This window comes from Chiloscyllium plagiosum, chromosome 9, assembly GCF_004010195.1.
Source record: "Chiloscyllium plagiosum isolate BGI_BamShark_2017 chromosome 9, ASM401019v2, whole genome shotgun sequence".
Classification (NCBI taxonomy): Eukaryota; Metazoa; Chordata; class Chondrichthyes; order Orectolobiformes; family Hemiscylliidae; genus Chiloscyllium; species Chiloscyllium plagiosum.
In genome coordinates, this window is record NC_057718.1 from 30,057,995 (window position 1) to 30,078,996 (window position 21,002).

Consider the following 21,002-nt stretch of genomic DNA (forward strand, 5'->3'; position numbering starts at 1 on the left):
TTCTACCTTCTCAATCCCCATACTTGCCTCACTCATAGTTACACTTTCCAGCCTTTGACTACTGGCTAAATTAGAAAACTTTACCCTAAGAGGTATGACTGCTTTCTGGAACAAAGTGTCCCAGGTAAGTTTCCTCTCCAATGTACATCATAGTGCCTGCAGCTTGGCCTCCAGCTCAACTCTGAGCTGAGGCTGCTCAAGATGCAGACACATACTGCAGATGTGTTAGCCCTGGTGTCCATGAGATCTCATGTTCCTCAGACATAGCACATCATCTGTCCTGACATCTTTATTTTGTGTTAATTAATTTGTCATTTCTTCATAAAATTATAACAAAACCCAACTATTCACAAAAAAGTTTTACTACCATGAGTGAGCTTCACTAATACTTGGAAAACCTTACAATTTCTGATTAATTGCACTAGTTTTAAAATGTTATTGAGAATAGGACTTGTAAATGCAGCATTTACTCATTTTTCTGAATTATTCTTATCTAATGCAATATGCTATCAGTGGTCCTGCTCTAAGCATTTGCTGTTTTAGTTTAAACAGAATGGTTTGATGTTCATAGTCAAAAAGTGTGGCACTGGAACAACACAGCAAGTCAGGCAGCTTATGCCCAAAATGTCGACTCTCCTGCTCCTGGGATGCTGCCTGACTTGCTGGCTTTTCCAGTTTGACTCTGATCTCCAGCATCTGCAGTCTTCACATTTTCCAGGTTTGATGTTCGTTTCTGGTCTGATCTTTGAACATTTTAAAATTTTTCAGTTTCTCCTATTTCAAATTAGAATGAATTTTATTTACTTAAAATAAGCAATTTCATCATATTGGGTCTTCAGTTTTCATTCTAATACTTTGAGACTTCCATGTATTATAATTCACAAATTATTTTATTTCAATCATTTTTAGATTGTGACTAGTCTATTGAACTCAGTACAGTTGCATGATTTTAGCAGCAATGTTCTGTATCTCAGCATTAACATGCATTATTATCTCTTGTGCTATCTGATTGTTAATACCATATTAAATGATCTAATCATTAATCCTTCAGTGACACTCTAAGGTCTCGGTGTTTTCTGTGACGAAGTTTGATTTGGAAATTTTGCAGACTTGTTTTTAATCTCTGTACCGTCCAGTAGTAAATTTATTCCTTCAATATTTTCTCTTGCATCAGTTTCTAAACTGGATCACAGGTGATAAGCAAGGTCTTCTTACTCAACTATTCCTGAACTGTGGTGTGTCATCTCACATTGTGTTAAAAAAAACAGTATTGCCCACTCTATCTTTTCAAATATCAAATCTATACTTTAAATTGGTAACTTAGAAACAGTGCCAATTTTGGAGCAGAATCTAAATATGCTGTACATGTCCAATCAATAACTTACTTTTATTCGTGGACTTTTTGAAAAGATAAATCTGTTGCGAATAGTAAACTTTGAGCTGAACCAGTACCCTGAAGAATAATAATTTCTTTAGATTCTTCCTTGGTCAAAAATCTAGTGACTTCACCGTCATACATAAATTACTTTACATATCTGTCCACCCCTGCTATAAAAGTATTAGAAGCAATGAGTTTATCACAAGTTTCACTTCACAGCATTGTGTGTGGAAATTACTGCCATTTATATCAGTGGTGATGATTTAGGTTTTAATCTACAACTGTATACCTTTAGTTGTCCAGCTTAATGATTGTACAAATGTGTTTATGTTTGATTTCCCTCTGTAATCTACAACATCCACCGGCACTAACTTGGAGAGAATCTGTTTTTTTCCTTTTTGCTATTGCTCTCACTACCATTTGAAGGTGTAAATAGAAATCACTGGTGAAACTCAACAGGTCTGGAAGCATCTGTGGGGAGAAAACAGTGCTAATATTTCAAGTCCAATGACTCTTCAAGGCTGCTTATTTGAATTAGGTTACCTTTCCATTTTCCGTGTGGGTTTACTAATAATGATCCACTACCTTGCTTATCATCTGTGATCCAGTTAAGAAACTGATGCAAGAGAAAATATTGAAGGAATAAATTTACTAATGGACGGTACAGAGACTACAAACAAGTCTGCAAAATTTCCAAATCAAACTTCGTCACAGAAAACACCGAAACCTCAGAGTGTCACTGAAGGATTAATGATTAGATCATTTAATGTGGTATTAACAATCAGGTAGCACAAGAGATAACTGTCTATATGAGATATCATTTCCATCAGTTAAAATTGTAGCTTTGCTTATTTTGGACATTTTCCAATCTTCAAGATAATCTTGAATAGTTGAACGTTAATTTTAAATTTTTCCAAAATTATGGCATCTCTCGTATTCTCAAAATTCTGTTTAAGTTTCATTTCTTGAAACTTTTCTAATGTCAGGTATGGTCTGGGTGGTGTTGTTGTAGATTCATTGCTGTAGATCTTTTTGCTAGTATTAGTCTAGACTACACATACCATGTGGGAAAGCATATCCTCTCAATACCTTAGGCACAAGTTTGGCGCAATCTTAATGAATAGAAGTTAGAGTTAGGTTTAGTTATGTTAATTGCATATTACTTAACAGATAGTGACATTTCATCTAAGATACATGATTGCCTCTTGCGAGGTATCAGTCTTAACTTAAGAAAATGATGACATTACTGAGTCATTCTCATAGTTTTGCCAGCAAGCACAGAACTATGAAACTTGAACACTAGTTAGTTTCAACTAGTCCTTTACGTATTGATCAGCTGACTTATTTCATGATGTCAGTAAACTCTTTCAGGTCCTAACTGCCTAAAATAACATTAACCACTTCCCACTCAAGCTCCTTCTTTTCTAGTTATTAATTTTTATGCATTCTGTTCAGTTATGTAAAACAAGTTTATCAATGCTTCATTTTCCCCAGGCCTCTGACTTTATAAATTCATTCAATCCAGAGGATTGACTATCAATCCTGATTCAGGATGTGTTGAACTGAGATCATTTATGTTTCTATCACTTCAGGATAGCTGTTGTGGCTGTAGATATCATGTTGGAAGTTGATCATAACTAATCTGGCTCTTGGCATCATTCGTTAGCTCCATCCTATGGTAGTGATGGGTTATGGTTCTTTACCAAGATAAAATGTTTGCAATTCTGCTGCAACTTTCCTTTTTGATGTGTTCATTCCGTATGACTGTTGCTGATTTAGTATGTGCCACATGACCACAACATTTCTGTTGAGATCCTTGATTTGCACTGACCTTGTTCTAGAGTTGAGAGTATGGTGCTGGAAAAGCATAGCAGGTCGGGTAGCATCCAAGGAACAGGAGACTCAACACTCAACTCTGATCTCCAGCATCTGCAGTCCTCACTTTCTCCTTTTTCTAGAGTTGTCAAGGCATTTTCGTAAAACAGACTATGTTTACTGCTTATGTTGACAAAATGTCTATTATTTCTGACCAGTGCTTTTTAAAATCTGTGGGACTCATTTTTGAAGTTGATTGTTGAGAAGGACAGTGAGTTTTTTCCGCATGAAGAGCTCCAATGGTGAAAACTCAGAATGGAAGGCAGAGGCGTAGCAGTTTTTTTTTTAGAGCTGAGAAGAAAACCTGTGCGCTTTATAACTGTTTGTATCCTGCATTTGGCCTATTGTGACTGAGGTTATCATGGTGAATTGTTGATGTGTTGGAAACCTGAAATGGTCACAAAGATTTTGTTTGTCATTGGCAAACTGCAGTCTATTATCAAATATGTCTACGTTTGGGATTTCATAAATGGCAAATATTTAATGTAGAATTTTGACAATTACATCTGCTACCTTGAATTATAATTTCTTTACCTTTATCCATCAAAATAAATAGTTGATCCAATATTATATGCAAGCAACCTACAACAATAAATAGGCCAGAGTCTACATGTTCTGGCAGAAAATGTGGTAGGAATCTATGGTGCTCTTCTTTCATGTCAACTTGTGACATATTCCTGATAATCAGTTGTGAGATCGTCTAATGTGCTTGATGATTTCTGGACATCTTGGAGCTTAAGCCCTAGTTCTACATTTGGTAATGCACAGGTGTTGCTGATGTATCTTGTCAAGGGCATCAGTTTGCAATGAGGGAGGATAACAGGTCTGTCTTTGAAAATCCAAGAGGTTGTTGACAGTAGTGAAGTGTTGCCTGTGTTTGAAAAATGTATTCATAATTGAACCACAAGGTTTCTTTTCTTACTTGCCCCTAGACAGTATCAAGGTATAGTAAGACTTTCAGAGTTTTTTGTTCCTCTTGGCTGAAATTAAGTTTTTTGATTATATTGTTAGCCACAGCATTCTTGTTGTTTGAGTGCAAAGATTGAGTTAGTCAGCCTATGCCTTATCTGCTAATGTATGGCTTTCAAGAATCACATTGGACAGGACATCTACTGCAATTTTTCTTGTACATATGCAAATCTGATGAGCCAAAGTATACATAATTGTGTCTATGGAGGCAATTTTGCTAAGCCTTTTTCATCTAATAGTGAGGCCAACAGTTTATGATTGATCTCTAAGAAAATTTCTCACATGCCCATGTAATTGAGAGTGCTTCCTTTTCAGTAATTGCATATCATGTTTCTATATCAGATATGTTTTTCTGTATCCTTTCAGCTCTTTTGAAAGTAACTGCTCCAATATTTACAGCTAAGGCATCTGCAGGAATGTTGGATTATAATAGGTCAAGACATCTGAGAAAGTCACTACATCTTTTTAGTTTGGAAAGACCTCTTCTTGATATGGATTCCAATATCATCCTTGAGACTTTTTTTCTGTCAGCATAACTTAGAAAATAAACCAAGGGGGAGCCATGTGGTCTCTCAAGGGAATAAGGTGAGGCTGGATTACCTCTATTTTAATGCCAGAGTATTAGAGATAAGACAGATGAGTAATGGGCATGGATTGTCACATGGAGCAATGATATTGTTGACATCATAGAGACATGGTTGTGGTGAAGATCTAGACCCCTGGGAGGGGCCTTGGTTCCATGATCGGTCAAAAGAATCACTAAGAGTACGGTCTGCTTCAGCAAGGTTTCACAGTTTAATCGTATCAGCCGGGCGCAGATTTGTCCAGCAACAGAGGTTAAAAGCTTCTGTGTTCTTTGGAGAAATTGTGCAATGAATTTGAACAATAAGCAATTTTTATGTTTTTTTTAAGGGACAGTACAACCTTAATTACAAAGGAAAACCAATGAAATGTAATAAGGTGACATAATGGACTGCAGTTAATCCAATGATATTTCCTAGGAAACAGTATTGTCTTACACACATTATTGTCTTGTACTCGTGGTTCAAGGTTAGTCAGGGTGGTCAGTAAATGTCTTATGATTCATATAATGAAGTCTCCATTGTCTGCTTTATATTTTAATTCAGCTAGCTCAGCAAAGCAGGAATGCAGCTTTAAGCTGGGTGAGAAGCCATTTTAAACAGTGTATTAATTTGCAGCCCAAAGCCATTTTATTATGTTATTTTGTGTTACTTGCATTTAGAAGCCATTTTGTAATTAGTAAAAGCATGCATTAAATCGTTGCTCCTGACGACAACCTAAATCCAGATTTTACATACTCATCTCCCCTCTTTAGTCATTCCATGACCACACCATAGATGTGAGGGCATGGGTTAGATTAGTCCAACTGAATGGAAGCCAAAGATTGCCATACTTCCTCCTCCTCCGAGCAGGAAGTAGGGGTTGGCAATGGCGTCTCCTCATCTTCATCTGAATGGAGAAGAAGCATTTTCTGGGTAGAACCGATGCTGTCAATGGACGCTAATATTTTAGCAATAATACACTTAACAATAGCAATACCAACAAAAAGACCAACTAAAACAATAGCAGCATACAAAGCCATATTGATCAGCCAGTTGTACCATGAGCCAAAGCCCAGTCTCCCCAACCTGCACCTTCAGTCATTTGGCTGACAAAGGTGTGGATGTTATCTATATGCCTGGTAATATTTTTGATGAGGTCAATGACCCCCACAATGCATTTGCCTTGACTATGGCGCAAACTCCACCTTCTTTGGCATGTATGTAGTCGAGGGCATACCAGTTTGTTGGGAAAAAAGGCATAATTCTGAAAGCATGCCCTTAACTCCTGTTAAGGCAGTAGTCGTCTCATTACCCAAGAAAGTGACACCGCAAATGAGATAATTTTGGTTTTGATGGCTACTACTTCATGCAGATCCTCCTACAGAGAAAATACTAAGAAATGCATACCCTAGGGAGTGAGCCTTAGTGGTGCTCAAAGCCTTCAGATTTTTCCAATTTGCGCAGAACTCGGGTGAGACTGAACATTTTGACAGGGAAATCTCAAACCTATTGCCAGGTAACTGAACAGGGAACTGTGGTCGGAAAAAGTGTTCCTACAGTTACAGCCTATTTCGTTAAGGACAAGGAAATTGGTTGCTTTGCCTTGGTTGAAAGAAAAAGTAACCAGGTTTAGTATAGATAATGGAGGGAGCTTCCCAATAAGAAGCAGGCCTGTCTTGGTGACTTCCTGGAACATATGGATAGTCGATGGAACAGAGACACACTCTTCTCCAAGACGTATGCATGAGATGCGAGGTTTCACAGGGGAGCAGTGGTGACTGGCACATTTAATCAATGCGCAGGGAATAATCTTGGTCACATTAACGTAAGTACACCCCATCCTTTACCATTGTAACAATTTGGATAGGCTACCCTGGATTTATTGGAGGAAGTTCATAAGCAGCTAGCAGGTGGGGATAAGTAATAATCAAAAGAAATGTTATGTCCAGTAAACACTTTAGTAGCATTCGATACTCCTTCATTAGGATTCGGGAGGGGAAAATGGGTCAGAGTCTTTTGCTGAAGTTAGGGTGTAACAGAGCACTTCATCACTGCCAAATATTCAAATGTGACTTTGGAGAAACAAATAGTTAGTGAAAGATATCTTTTCTCTTTTGCAGTATGACCTATTTAGATGGGGGTAAGGCTTAGCAGGGTTGCCCATAGCACAACCGGAATCAAACTGGCACACAACACTGTTACAAGGTAAAGACCATTTAGACTTTTTCTGTAAATGAACTGTTCAATCTTTTCGATGCAGTTGACCACTGCAATAGTCATTCTTGGTAAGGTTCAGTCTCTCGCCACACAAGGATATTTTTTTCGGTATAGTAGGTACACAGTCTCTGGTTGCTCAGGATCGCACAGGTAAACTGTCCCTTCTTGTGCACCAATGCTGGCAATGGCAAGTCCACACAGTAGGGCAAGTTCGATCTTCGTCTTCGACTTCGTCTTCCCCCCCTTGCAAGAACCCAGACAGAAGGCTCGGTGACCTTAGCAGCAGTTGGGGTGGTGAGGAAGACCTGGAAGGGCCCTTCCCAACGAGGTTGGCAGCTGCGGAGTGTCCACTGTAATAAAGTATAAACCATTTCCCCCTTGCCCAAATGTACACAAAATACACATAATCAATTTAAAATAGGCAGTAGCAAAGAAGGAACACAAACTTGTCCAGTAGGGGTCATCCACATTTTGGTTTGAGTATCGATGGAGTATTTGAGGCCATAGTTTGTGCTCTTCCACAGGGGCATCCCCAGTGATTTCTGTACCTTATCCAGATCTGGCATATCCGTCCTTATACTGTGTCTAACTGAGTTTGCTGGGGACCAGAAATTTGGTGTGTGAGGCTGCCTGCTTGGCAGCTGCATCTACTTGCCCACTACTTTAGAAACAGTATCAGTTTCCTTGGCGTGAGCCAAATATCTTGATAATTGCCAGATTGATTGGACAAAACAGCATTATTATACCACTGCTCCTTGGGGGTTAAAAATCTTCAATGTTCCCATAGGGTCCGAAATCATGGATCATACTAAAAGCAGAATGAAGAGTCCGTGTATATTAGTAGATTTTCCTTTTGTTAGGATGAAACCATGTTGATTCCCCATGTCAGTTCCAAGGTAACATTAAAGACACAACACTCCCCAGAGGGATTCCACTTCATGGGGCATTGGCATCAGTTTTGGAACAGGGGGGATCTGTACCGTTGGGACGGTCTCCACCTGAACCGATCAGGTACCAATGTTCTAGCGAAGAGGATAAATAGGGTGGTCAGTAGGACTTTAAACTTCTGAGTTGGGGGGAAGGGAAAGTGAAAGCGACAGGGAGTATGGAGGTAAATGGCAAGATAAGCAGCAGGATAGCATGTTTCCAGGCGGATTTAAAATTGAGGCAGACCGAGAATGCAGTAAAAAGCAAGGATAACTTAGGACATATGACTTCCAACATCTCTAATGATAAGGAAGTTAGCATTAAGGCACTTTACCTGAACGCTCGTAGCATTCATAACAAAGCCGATGAACTAATGGCACAGATAATAGTGAATGATTATGATGTAGTAGGCATCACAGAGACTTGGTTACAGGGGGGCCAGGACTGGCAGTTAAACCTCCATGGTTTTTCAACTTATCGAAAAGACAGAGAGGTGGGCAAAGGGGGTGGGGTTGCCTTGTTAGTTAAGAACAAAATTAAATCTATGGTATTGAATGACATAGCCTCGGATGATGTGGAGTCTGTGTGGGTGGAATTGAGAAACCACAAAGGCAAAAAAAACATAACTGGAGTTGTGTATAGACCTCCTAACAGTGGTCAGGACCAGGGACGCAACATGTACCGGGAAATAGAGAAGGCATGTCAGAAAGGCAAGGTTACATTGATCACGGGAGACTTCAATATGCAGGTGGACAGGGTAAATAATGTTGCTAGTGGATCTAAAGAAAGGGAATTCATGGAATGCTCACAGGATGGCTTTTTGGAACAGCTTGTCATGGAGCCCACAAGAGAGCAGGCTATTCTGGACCTAATGCTTTGCAATGAACCAGACTCTATAAAAGATCTTAAAGTAAGGGAACCCTTAGGAAGTAGCGACCATAATATGATAGAGTTCAGTCTGCAGTTTGAAAGGGAGAAGGCAAAATCGGATGTAATGGTGTTACAGTTGAATAAAGGTAATTATGAGGGCATGAGAGAGGAACTGACTAAAATAGACTGGAAGCAGAGGCTAACCGGGAAGACAGTAGAGCAAAAATGGCAGGAGTTTATAGGTATAATTGAGGACACTGTACAGAGGTTCATTCCCAAGAAAAGAAAGATTAACAGGGGAGGGACTAGACAACCTTGGCTGACAAAGGAAGTCAGGAAATGTATTAAAGAAAAAAGAGATCCTATAAAGTGGCTAAGAACAATGGGAAATCAGAAGATTGGGAAGGATACAAAAGCAAACAGAGGACAACAAAGAGTGTAATAAGAAATGAGAGGATCAAATATGAAGGTAGGCTAGCCAATAATATTAGAAATAATAGTAAAAGTTTCTTTCAGTACATAAGAAACAAACGACAGGCAAAAGTAGACATTGGGCCACTTCAAACTGATGCAGGAAGCCTAGTGATGGGAGATAAGGAAATAGCAGGAGAACTTAACAAGTACTTTGCGTCAGTATTCACAGTGGAAGACATGAGTAATATCCAAAAATTAAAGGGTGTCACGGGGCTGAGTTGAGTATGGTTGCCATTACGAAAGAGATAGTGCTAGAAAAATTAAAAAGTCTTAAAATTGATAAATCTCCTGGCCCCGATGGGATACACCCTAGAGTTCTGAGAGAGGGGGCTGAGGAAATAGCAGAGGCATTGGTTGAAATCTTCCAAGAGTCACTGGAGTCAGGAACGGTCCCGGATGATTGGAAGATGGCTGTTGTAACCCCCTTGTTCAAGAAAGGATCAAGGCAAAAGATGGAAAATTATAGGCCAATCAGCTTAACCTCGGTTGTTAGTAAAATTCTAGAATCCATCATTAAGGATAATGTTTCTAAATTCTTGGAAGAGCAGAGTCTGATTAGAACAAGTCAACATGGATTTAGTAAAGGGAGGTCATGCCTGACAAACCTGTTGGAATTTTTTGAAGAGGTAACAAGTAGGTTAGACCAGGGAAACCCAGTGGATGTGGTCTATCTAGACTTTCAAAAGGCCTCTGATAAGGTGCCACACGGGAGGCTGCTGAGCAAGGTGAGGGCCCATGGTGTTCGAGGTGAGCTGCTGGGATGGACTGAGGATTGGCTGTCTAACAGAAGGCAGAGAGTTGGGATAAAAGATTCTTTTTCAGAATGGCAGCCGGTGACGAGAGGTGTCCCGCAGGGTTCGGTGCTGGGGCCACAGCTGTTCGCAATATATATTAATGATTTGGATGAGGGAACCGGGGGAATTCTAGCGAAGTTTGCCGATGATACGAAGTTAGATGGACAGGCAGGTAGTACTGAGGAAGTGGGGAGGCTGCAGAAGGATCTTGACAGGTTGGGAGAGTGGTCCAGGAAATGGCTGATGGAATTTAACGTGAGCAAGTGCGAGGTCTTGCACTTTGGCAAAAAGAATAAAAGCATAGACTACTTTCTAAATGGTGAGAAAATTAATAAAGCCAAAGCACAAAGGGATCTGGGAGTGCTAGTCCAGGATTCTCTAAAGGTAAACATGCAGGTTGAGCCCGTGATTAAGAAAGCGAATGCAATGTTGTCTCTTATCTCAAGAGGGTTGGAATATAAAAGCAGAGATGTACTACTAAGACTTTATAAACCTCTGGTTAGGCCCCATTTGGAGTACTATGTCCAGTTTTGGTCCCCACACCTCAGGAAGGACATACTGGCACTGGAACGTGTCCAGCGGAGATTCACACGGATGATCCCTGGAATGACAGGTCTAACATATGAAGAACGGCTGAGGATACTGGGATTGTATTCGTCGGAGTTTAGAAGATTAAGGGGAGACTTAATAGAGACATACAAAATAATACATGGCTTGGAAAAGGTGGATACTAGGAAATTGTTACAGTTAAATGTGGAGACTAGGACCCGTGGACACAGCCTTAGAATTAGAGGGGACGAGGAGACTAGGGCCCGTGGACACAGCCTTAGAATTAGAGGGGGTCATTTCAGAACAGAAATGCGGAGGCATTTCTTCAGCCAGAGAGTGGTGGGCCTGTGGGATTCATTGCCACGGAGTGCAGTGGAAGCCGGGACGCTAAATGTCTTCAAGGCCGAGATTGATAGATTCTTGTTGTCTAGAGGAATTAAGGGCTATGGGGAGAACGCTGGTAAGTGGAGCTGAAATGCGCATCAGCCATGATTGAATGGCGGAGTGGACTCGATGGGCTGAATGGCCTTACTTCCACTCCTATGTCTTATGGTCTTATGGTCTTATAGCCACATTTGAAAAGTTAAAACAAGGGCCAGCCATTTGTCCCTGGGGAATTTGTTGTCTTGTTTCCAGTCTCAAAGGTGAAATGCTATGGCCTGCCTGTCCCCATTTTCAGGGTCCCCTCGGGAAAAGGTTGCCCAGCAGTGGTCGTCAGGTGGGCACTTGAGGTAGGTCCTGCCCTCAGGGTTGATTGGAACCAGGATACCCACCATCAGAGCTGGCATATGGCATTTGGGATCGCGGGGCACTGGATATAATTGGTTTTACCTGTAACTTGCATTGTGGTTCAGTCCGCTTCTGGCCATCCCAATCGAAAACCACTGCTCACCTCATTTGCGACTGGAAATTCCTGGACTGGTTCGTACTGTTGGTCTGGATCATGTCAGTGACTCCAGGCAGAAAACATTGCAAAAGCATAGGGTAAAACAAAGGTAATTGAATTTCTTGATTACTGTTCAATTATACATCACTTCCATCAGACAGGTAGGTACATATTTCAGTCTTGTAAAACAAGCCATTCATATTCAGGCTACTCCCAGAATTTCGCTGCATTTGCATTCGTATCACTCTTGGACATATTGAGCAAATTGGGCTGGTTTGGTCTTGCGGTCAGGGTCATGCTTCATTAATGTAACTCTAGTTCCTAGGATGGGACCCGGTTTAGGATGGCGCCGGCCACTCATTCCCATGATATTGGCTATGAAGACTGGGTACTTCATTTTCAAAAGGAAAGGTTTGTAATAAGTGGGTGGTTTAAATTAAGGTTAGGGGCTCAGTGGGTATACAGGAACAAAATTCCGATCCTCAAAAAAAGTTGGTATGCCAGACATAGGCTCGGGATTCCTAGTAGAATCTAAATTCTCTATTTTACAGTATTGTTGCTTTAATCCTGTTTGTATATTCCTTAATCTTAGTGGCCTTAGTTAAAAATCACACAACACCAGGCTATAGTCCAACAGGTTTAATTGGAAGCACACTACCTTTCGGAGCGACGCTCCTTCATCAGGTGATAGTGGTGACTATCACCTGATGAAGGAGCGTTGCTCCGAAAGCTAGTGTGCTTCCAATTAAACCTGTTGGACTATAACCTGGTGTTGTGTGATTTTTAACTTTGTACACCCCAGTCCAACACGGCATCTCCCAATTAGTGGCCTTACACATTCTCTTATGTCCCTTTTTATTTTTTTCATATACCCATTCACAGTCACCTGCCAGCTTTTGGGAGTTTCATCTGCTATACGTGCCTCGAATCCCCAATCACATGCATAATTTCTTCAACTGGCCAGTAAGATAGCTTTCCATTCTTTAGTTAACAATGTGTTTAGCAGCCATGCTTCAAATTAATCATGAGGCAATGAGACAGGTCACTGACAACGTGTAAATGAATAAAGCCAAACTATTCTGCCAATTAGTTTTGATTTCGTGATTCGGGCTAATATAATTGACTATTAAAAATAATAAATGGAATAATCATTACCTGTAATTCAGAGGTGGAAACTGAACAAGTGACTAAGACATTTTAAAAGTCATCAATTTAAATTAGAAATTCATTTATTCAGTAATCAACAATATTTAAAATATAAAATGTATACAGTTTCCAACTTTGGAATCCACTGTAATTACCCAGTTCTAGACCACTTAATTTAAATCTTGGATTTAAATTAAGTGGTCCTGACCAGTCATTGCTCATTTACAATACTGTAGATTCTGAAATAGCTGCAGTTCTTTAAAAGGTCTTGAGGGCTTTTGCCTGAAACGTCGATTTTTACTGCTCCTCGGATGCTGCCTGAACTGCTGTGCTCTTCCAGCACCACTAATCCAGAGTCCTTTAAAAAGTCTTATCTAATCAGATGATAACAAACTTCTAATGCACAAATCCAAAGGCACAGATATTAACCATAGGATATTAATTTTGTTATATGATTTATCACAACCTAATTTTGAATTGAAACATCAATCGTCATTGAGGGAGGGGACTAATAAAGCTATGATTGGCACATCATAATCACCAATGAAACAGAGCAGTCTTAAAATTAAGTGGAAACAAAACGAGTCTGAAACAAAAAAAGGTTATAATATTGTCTTCCTCCATATTAAACTGATTTGAAATTGAATAAGGTTGGCTTTCATATCAGGATAAAAGAGATTAGTTAGAAACTGACAATCAGGCAGTCATGGCCTGTAAGAAGAACAAGAGTTAATATTTCATTTCATAATCACTGAAGGATCCTTAACCTTAAAGACAGTCATGTTAAATTTCCAAAATGCAAATTAGATTCAAAACAGTCCTGAATCTTGAGCTCCAGGGAACAAGATACAAACATTCGGTCACCAACAAACAAATGTGCATTCAAACCAAATCACAAAGAATTAAACTTTCTACAAGATCTAGGGCGCTCTCTCTCTGTCTCTCTCTCTGTCTCTCTCTCTCTGTCTCTGTGTGTGTGTGTGTGTCTCTCTGTCTCTCTCTGTCTCTCTCTCTCTGTCTCTCTCTCTCTGTCTCTGTGTGTGTGTCTCTCTCTCTCTCTCTGTCTCTCTCTGTCTCTCTCTCTCTGTCTCTCTCTCTCTCTCTCTCTCTCTCTCTGTCTATGTCTCACGCACATACACACGTACACAAACATTTTCCATCCTTCTTCATATCTCAGTTTTTAGCTTTTGTTTATTCCTTTCTTGTAAGGATAATGAGGCTCTCACATTCCAGAACAGTCATTGTTAGTTAGTTTAGTCTCATAAGTGCTTAATCAAGCGTGCAAAATCCAAATACCTCTCAGCCATTCCATTTGTGATTTTAACAATATTTTCAAGGCTAGTTTATCGTGCCTCTGCATTCGCCAACAACCCAGGGGAAATACAACGGAGTCTTTAATAGTTGCCCAATGTGTCCTGTATGCCAAATTCATTAAAGTCTGGACATCTTGAAGCAAGCAACTATAATTACAGCAGATTTGTACTAGCCAATTAAAACTAATGTTGGGCACTCAAATGGATCGGGGGCATCTTAAAGTATGAGACGGACCTCAGCATGGGTCCGGGGCTTATCAAATGGGGTTTTACCTGTCATAACCCTGGGACAAGCAAATTTACCATTATTAATTTCGTAAATCTTAAGATGCTTTCAGCAGAACTTTCTGACCAGACACTAGGACCCTGTTGAGTACTCACTACTATCTTGTGGCTGAGTAGCAAGAATTGTATCAGCATTTCTAACAGCATTTTTGTCCCCGGCCAACTTTCCTTTTTCTAACACAACAAAAGCAGCAACCACCCTCCATATTTCATAACCAAAGACCAAACACCAAAATGAACAGAACAACAAAACAAAGCAGCAAAGCAAGACAAGACAAGCTGAACAGATATGACAGGTACAACGAACAACAAAACTAATGAGTAACCAACCATCGAATGTTTGACTGCCAGTCACCTGTGACATTTTGTTTTGTTTCTGTTGTTGTTTAACGAGTATATTCATTTTTGAGGACCTCAGTAGATTTCATGGTACCATTATTAGTAAATTCAATTCTCAATTTAGTGACCGTCTCCTGCCATGAGCTCAAAACTGATTCTTTGTGGCTTTTGTCACTGAATTGCTGCCATAGTCTAATTAATTGCCAAATCAATTGCTGGGCTGATTTAACCAATTGAGTACTTTTAAGGCCAGATAGTGGCCACTGTTTATCACCTAATGTCTTTTTTTAAGGCACTAAAAGCTTCCACAGACTGTCAGATTTCACCAGAAATTTCTCACACATATAGTATTACTCATCTTAAACAAATTTCCTTTTATAGTCCCGACTCAAAACTTTTACTATTTAACAGCCCGTCAACACACAATCTACCAACTTCCACAGATCCTTTTCAACTTTCTTTAACCCTCGATAATCCTGTTATAATGTATTGCAATATTTCCTTATATCTCCGAACAATTTAAGTGCCAATTAAAATAATGCCAATGCGACCGAATCACCCTATTCGGATCCGTCTTTCAACTCTGTCCTCAGATCCCCGATCTAAGGTGGAGTCTTCGACCCCCACAAAAGCCTTCGACTTTTTTTCTGTTCACTTTTTAGTGGAATCCTCGACTCCCAAAAAGGTCCTCGACCTTCTTTTCCCTCACTTCTTTCCCCTTTTTATTTATAGGGTCCCCCTGATTCTATCCTTGCCAAGACCGATCCTTTTCAGGCTGGACTAGGACAATAGAAAGCGAGGGGTCAGGTCAACCACTACTTGAATGAGAGGAAAACCAAATGGATATGAAAAAGTCACGTCTGGCTGGCCGATTCCTCAACACTCAATAGTGGAGGGCTCAAGGCTCTTAGACCGCTGTCCACAATCTGTCTGGACTGAATCTGAGTCACTGCACCATATGAAGATCGATACCCTGGGTGGGCCCTCTTGGTTCCACAATCGGTCAAAAGAATCATTAGGAGTACAGTCTGCTTCAGCAAGGTTTCACAGTTTAATCGTATTGGCCGGGCACAGATTTGTCCAGCAACACAGAGGTTAAACACTTCTGTGTTTCTTGGAGAAATTGCGCAATTGAATTTGAACAATAAGCAATTTTTCTATTTTTTTAAGAGACAGTACAACCTTAATTACAAAGGAAAACCAATGAAATGTAATAAGGTTACATAATGGACAGCAGGTTAATCCAATGATATTTCCTGGGAAACAGTATTGTCTTAGGCACATTATCGTCTCATACTCGTGGTTCAAGGTTAGTCAGGATAGTCAGTTAATGTCTTATGATTCATATTATGAAGCCTCCATTGTCTGCTTTATCTTTTAAGTCAGCTAGCTCAACAAAGCAAGAATGCAGCTTTTAGCTGGGTGAGAAGCCATTTTAAACATAGTGTTAATTTGCAGCCTGAAGCCATTTTATTATGTTACTTTGTGTTACTTGCATTTAGAAGTCACTTTGTAGTTAGTAAAAGCATGCATTAAATGGCTGCTCTTGACAACAGCCTAAATCCAGATTTTAAATCCTCAATGGGAAGAACAACTGACAACTTAACAGTCTAGGGTGTAGGATGCTCTGGCAGGACAGGGGAGGGTGAAAAAGTAAAAGTGGTGTCACATTCTTAGATAGGGAGGCAGTTACTGCAGTAAAGCGAAATTATATAGTTGTGGTAGACTATTTTATGAAATAATCTTAGGAACCTCAGGATACAGGTCAACTATTGTTAGTTGAATCAAGGCTGGGAAAGTCTACCCCGAAAAGATTCCAAGGTAGTCCTCTAACTCAACGAAGACTTATCTGCATGATTGTAACAAGATCAGCCAGGTGGACCTTATAGAATATAAAATCCCTGATTGGGGCTGTTGATCTGACCTCTGTGGAATTATTTCAGTAGCAAGAAGGGTAAAGCACATTCCTGAAAAAACCTGCTCACAACAATCGTCTTTTGAGTTGGGCCATTTCTAGCATCATGCTGTTATTTGGGAAGCTTGACTCATTCGACCCTGCCATCAAAGACTGGGTTCAGTATGTGGAAAGAATGCATTATTTTTTTCTGGGCAAATGACATTGGGCAGATGAAAAGCAATGAATAATTCTCCTGACAGCTTGTGGACCCGCAGTTTTATCGGTTATTAGGAACCTTACTTTCCCTGAAATATTGGATACTAAAACCTTTCGAGTTGATGGATTTAGTTAAGGAATATTACGACCCCAAGACTTCTCTAATTCTGAGATGCTATCATTTTTACTCAACAATTTGAGAATCAGTGGAATCTGTATCTGGATTTTTGACCAGGTTAAAACAACTAGCAGATGCATTTTTTTTGGTTTAACTCTTAATAGTAGGCTGAGAGACCAGTTGGTATATGGGATTAATGATGTAACCATGCAAACCACTGACTAGCTGGAGTCTAAGTGGACTTCAAACAGGTACTACAATTGGCTTTATCATTGGAAAACATGGCAAGTGGAGCATATAAATTGCAGGGTAATCCATCAGAAGTGGTCATCCTCACTAGTCTGACTGAGTTTCAGGAACACCATTTGAGTGAAGGCAATTGCATAGCCACACTCAGGACATAACCTGAACAGAGGGACTCTACGTAAGCCCACAGCAAACCTCCAAACAAAGCCAAACCTCTGCCAAATGGTTAATTTTTTCTTCACGATCCAGGCCTCAAGACAGCAAAGGAGTCCTACTAAACCTGAATTGAGTAAGAGAACTCATGGGCTGGTACTCAGGAGACTGCACGTTCCGGAAAGTCCACCTACATCTGGTTTTGAACAGTTAAGTTGCTTAGCAACATCCAAATTAAAATAAATATCTGGTTCTAATGGAGATTGAAACGGCCATGCTGGTTTCAATGATCGCAGTACCATTAGTGGGCGGCACGGTGGCACAGTGGTTAGCACTGCTACCTCACAGCGCCAGAGACCCGGGTTCAATTCCCGCCTCAGGCGACTGACTGTGTGGAGTTTGCGCGTTCTCCCCGTGTCTGCGTGGGTTTTCTCCGGGTGCTCCGGTTTCCTCCCACAGTCCAAAGATGTGCAAGTCAGGTGAATTGGCCATGCTAAATTGCCTGTAGTGTTAGGTAAGGGGTACATGTAGGGGCATGGGTGAGTTGCGCTTCAGCGGGGCGGTGTGGACTTGTTGGGCCGAAGGGCCTGTTTCCACACTGTAAGTAATCTAATCATTCTTCTATAAAATTCACTATGGTCTCCAATCTTAATTTTGTGTAAGACCTCAGCTACACTGAGAATCTGTACCGGGGAACCTTTCCAGATTAAGGGTACAACTTCAGTTCCAGTCTCTTATGAGAAGCAGCTGGTTCAGTTACCAGTGATTGTAGTAAAAGTCGCAGGCCCAACCTTGATGGGACAAAATTGGTTGAGAGAGATTTACCAAGATTAACTCAATGTTTTTGGATTAGAAAATTGCTGCCTCATTGAAGTCCTAATTAAATACCTGGAAGTCTTTCAGGGTGTTTCAGGGACTATCAAAGGAACCAGGAAAATGGTTGAACGGTAGGGTTCGGGGCCTAGCTTTGCTGCTCCCCTCCCTTGTAAAACTGCTGTCTTTCGTGTACAGCTGTCAATGTTTTTTGTAAATTGTTTTGTAACTTGTTTAATAAAATTAAAAAAAAAAAAAATCAAAGGAACCAGGGCCACCTTGCATGTTGACCAGGAAGCAATTTTGGTATTCTGCCAGGCCCATTCAGTGCCATTGCCTTATGGGAAAAAGTAAAAGCAGAAATCAGAAGGTTGGAAAGCAAAGGAATCATCAAACCATCAGCTTGAGGAATGGGCAGCATTGATCATAGCATGGTTTGGTTTGCTTTTGTGGAGATTTTAAACAATCAATAAATAGCTTTTCACAGCTGGATAAATACCTAATTACTCAAAAAGCAGATTTATATGCAAAGTTAGTAGGGGCTGCTGTCCTTCACGAAACTGGGCATGAGCTATGTTTATTTGCAATTGTGATTAGATGAGAATTCCCAGAAGTATACCACAACTAATACCTCTAAGGGTTTGTATCAATGTACAAGGTTGCCATTTGGGGTATCGTCAGCCTGTGCAATTTTTCAGCAGACGATGGAGAACATTTTGCAATTTAACTAAATGACATACTAATAACAGAAGACCAACAAGGAGCTCTTACAGAACGTGGACATAGTCCTTAGGTGTATGCCCACATGGAAGAACCATCTAAGAAGGAAACAAAAAAGTGTGTTCCAGGCACCTGAAGTGAATTATTTGGTCTACAGAGTTGTTAAGAGTGGGTTTCACCCATTGGAAGATAAAGTGAGGGCGATCAAAGGTGCCCCAGCTCCCATGTCTGTACTGGAGCTTAGGTTTTTCCTTGGGCTGGTGAATTATTATGGAAATTTCTTACATAACCTGAGCTCCACCCTGGCACCTTCTAATCAACTCCTAAAAAAGGGTTAACCTTGGAAATGGTCATGTAGTCAAGCCATAGCTTTCAAGAAAGTGAAGAAATGGCTATTACTATCTAAGGTGTTAGCACACTATGATCCCACTTTGATGTCTGATGCCTCCCCATACTGCATCCAGGTAGTATTAGCTCAGAGGTGGCCCAATGGAGAGGAATGCCCAATAGCATATGCATCCAGGATTTTGGCTAATGCAGCACTTAAATATGCCCAGATAGAGAAGCAAGGTTTGGTGATTATATTTGGATTCAGGAACTTCCATCAATACCTTTTTATGGATATAAATTTATGACAACAGGCAACAACCCCTACTAGATCTACTCCAAGCAGACAAGGCAGTGCCACCCATAGCTTCAGGCTGTAATACTAAGTGTGTATATTAAAGCTGAACCACATCCGGGAGACCAAATAGCAAATGCAGATGCATTGAGCCACCACTTTACTTACGGTACCAGCACTGGAAGAATCTGTAATGGTTCTAAATGTTCTGGACAAGCTTCCAATAACTGCTGACAAAATCAAACTTTGGACACAGATCTGGTTCTGGCAAAACTGAAACAGCTTGTAGTGATGGGGAAAACCAAAGGGCCATCACAACCAGGATTGAAATGTTTCTGGACCAGAAGAGACCAGATCACGGTAGAGGATGGCATATTATTATGGGACAGACGAGCAAGGAGCTGGAAGAACACAGCAAGGCAGGCAGCATTCAGAGGTGGAAAAGTTAACATTTTGGTGTAACCTTTCTTCAGGATTAAAGGTGGGTAGGGTAGACTTGCTATGGCTGCCACGCAGGACACTTTCAACTGCACTATTACTGCTCATTCAACATTCTCTGGGATGCTGTGAAGAAGCGGAAAATTACAAAATGGGAATGTAGATTCTCTGGCTCTAACAAAGCCACAGCAGGCTTGGGTACCATCACTTAGCTTTGTGCCAGATTTGACCGATCTGTCATCTGTCAATAATTTGGTTCCCTTGTTCAAAAAGGGGAGTAGGGATAACCCTAGTAACTATAGGCCGGTGAGTCTCACTTCTGTTGTGGGCAAAGTCTTAGAGAGAATAGTAAGGGATAGGATTTATGCACATCTAGATAGGAATAATGTGAACAAGGATAGTCAGCATGGTTTTGTGAAGGGCAAGTCGTGCCTCACAAACCTTATTGAATTCTTTGAAAACGTGACGAAAGAGATTGATGAAGGGAAAGCGGTAGATGTGGTATATATGGATTTTAGTAAGGCGTTTGATAAGGTTCCCCATGGTAGGCTACTGCAGAAAATACGGAGATATGGCATTGAGGGTGAGTTGGAGGTTTGGATTAGGAATTGGCTGGATGGAAGAAGACAGAGGGTAGTAGTTGATGGCAAAGTTTCTTCATGGAGTGCCGTCACTAGCGGTGTTCCGCAAGGATCTGTTTTGGGACCATTGCTGTTTGTCATTTTTATAAATGACCTGGAAGAGGGATTAGAAGGTTGGGTGAGCAAGTTTGCGGATGACACAAAAGTCGGAGGAGTTGTTGACAGTGAGGAAGCATATGGCAGGTTACAGCAGGATATAGAGAAGCTGCAGAGCTGGGCAGAAAGGTGGCAGATGGAATTCAATGTAGCTAAGTGCGAGGTGATTCACTTTGGGAAGAATAACAAAAAGATGGGGTACGGGGCTAATGGTCGGATACTTGGTAGTGTGGATGAGCAGAGGGATCTTGGTGTCCATGTACACAGATCTCTGAAAGTTGCCACCCAGGTAAATAGTGCGGTGAGGAAGGCATATGGCGTACTGACTTTTATTGGTAGAGGAATTGAGTTCCGGAGTCCTGAGGTCATGATGCAGTTGTATAAGACTCTGGTACGGCCGCATCTGGAATATTGTGTGCAGTTTTGGTCGCCATACTATAAGAAGGATGTGGAGGCA

The 21,002-nt window shown here is 40.7% G+C and overlaps 1 protein-coding gene and 1 long non-coding RNA gene across 3 annotated transcripts in view; one reads left to right on the forward strand and one right to left on the reverse strand.

Annotated features, from left to right (window-relative positions):
• The window catches only part of LOC122552731 (4F2 cell-surface antigen heavy chain-like), a 130,450-nt gene that overhangs the window by 22,020 nt on the left and 87,428 nt on the right, over window positions 1-21,002 (forward strand). The window lies entirely within an intron of this gene.
• Window positions 4,959-14,013, reverse strand: LOC122552732. The gene is made up of 3 exons (XR_006312462.1): window positions 13,945-14,013; window positions 11,448-11,569; window positions 4,959-7,352 (listed from the first exon to the last, which is right to left on the reverse strand). It is a non-coding gene; the product is annotated as an uncharacterized LOC122552732 (long non-coding RNA).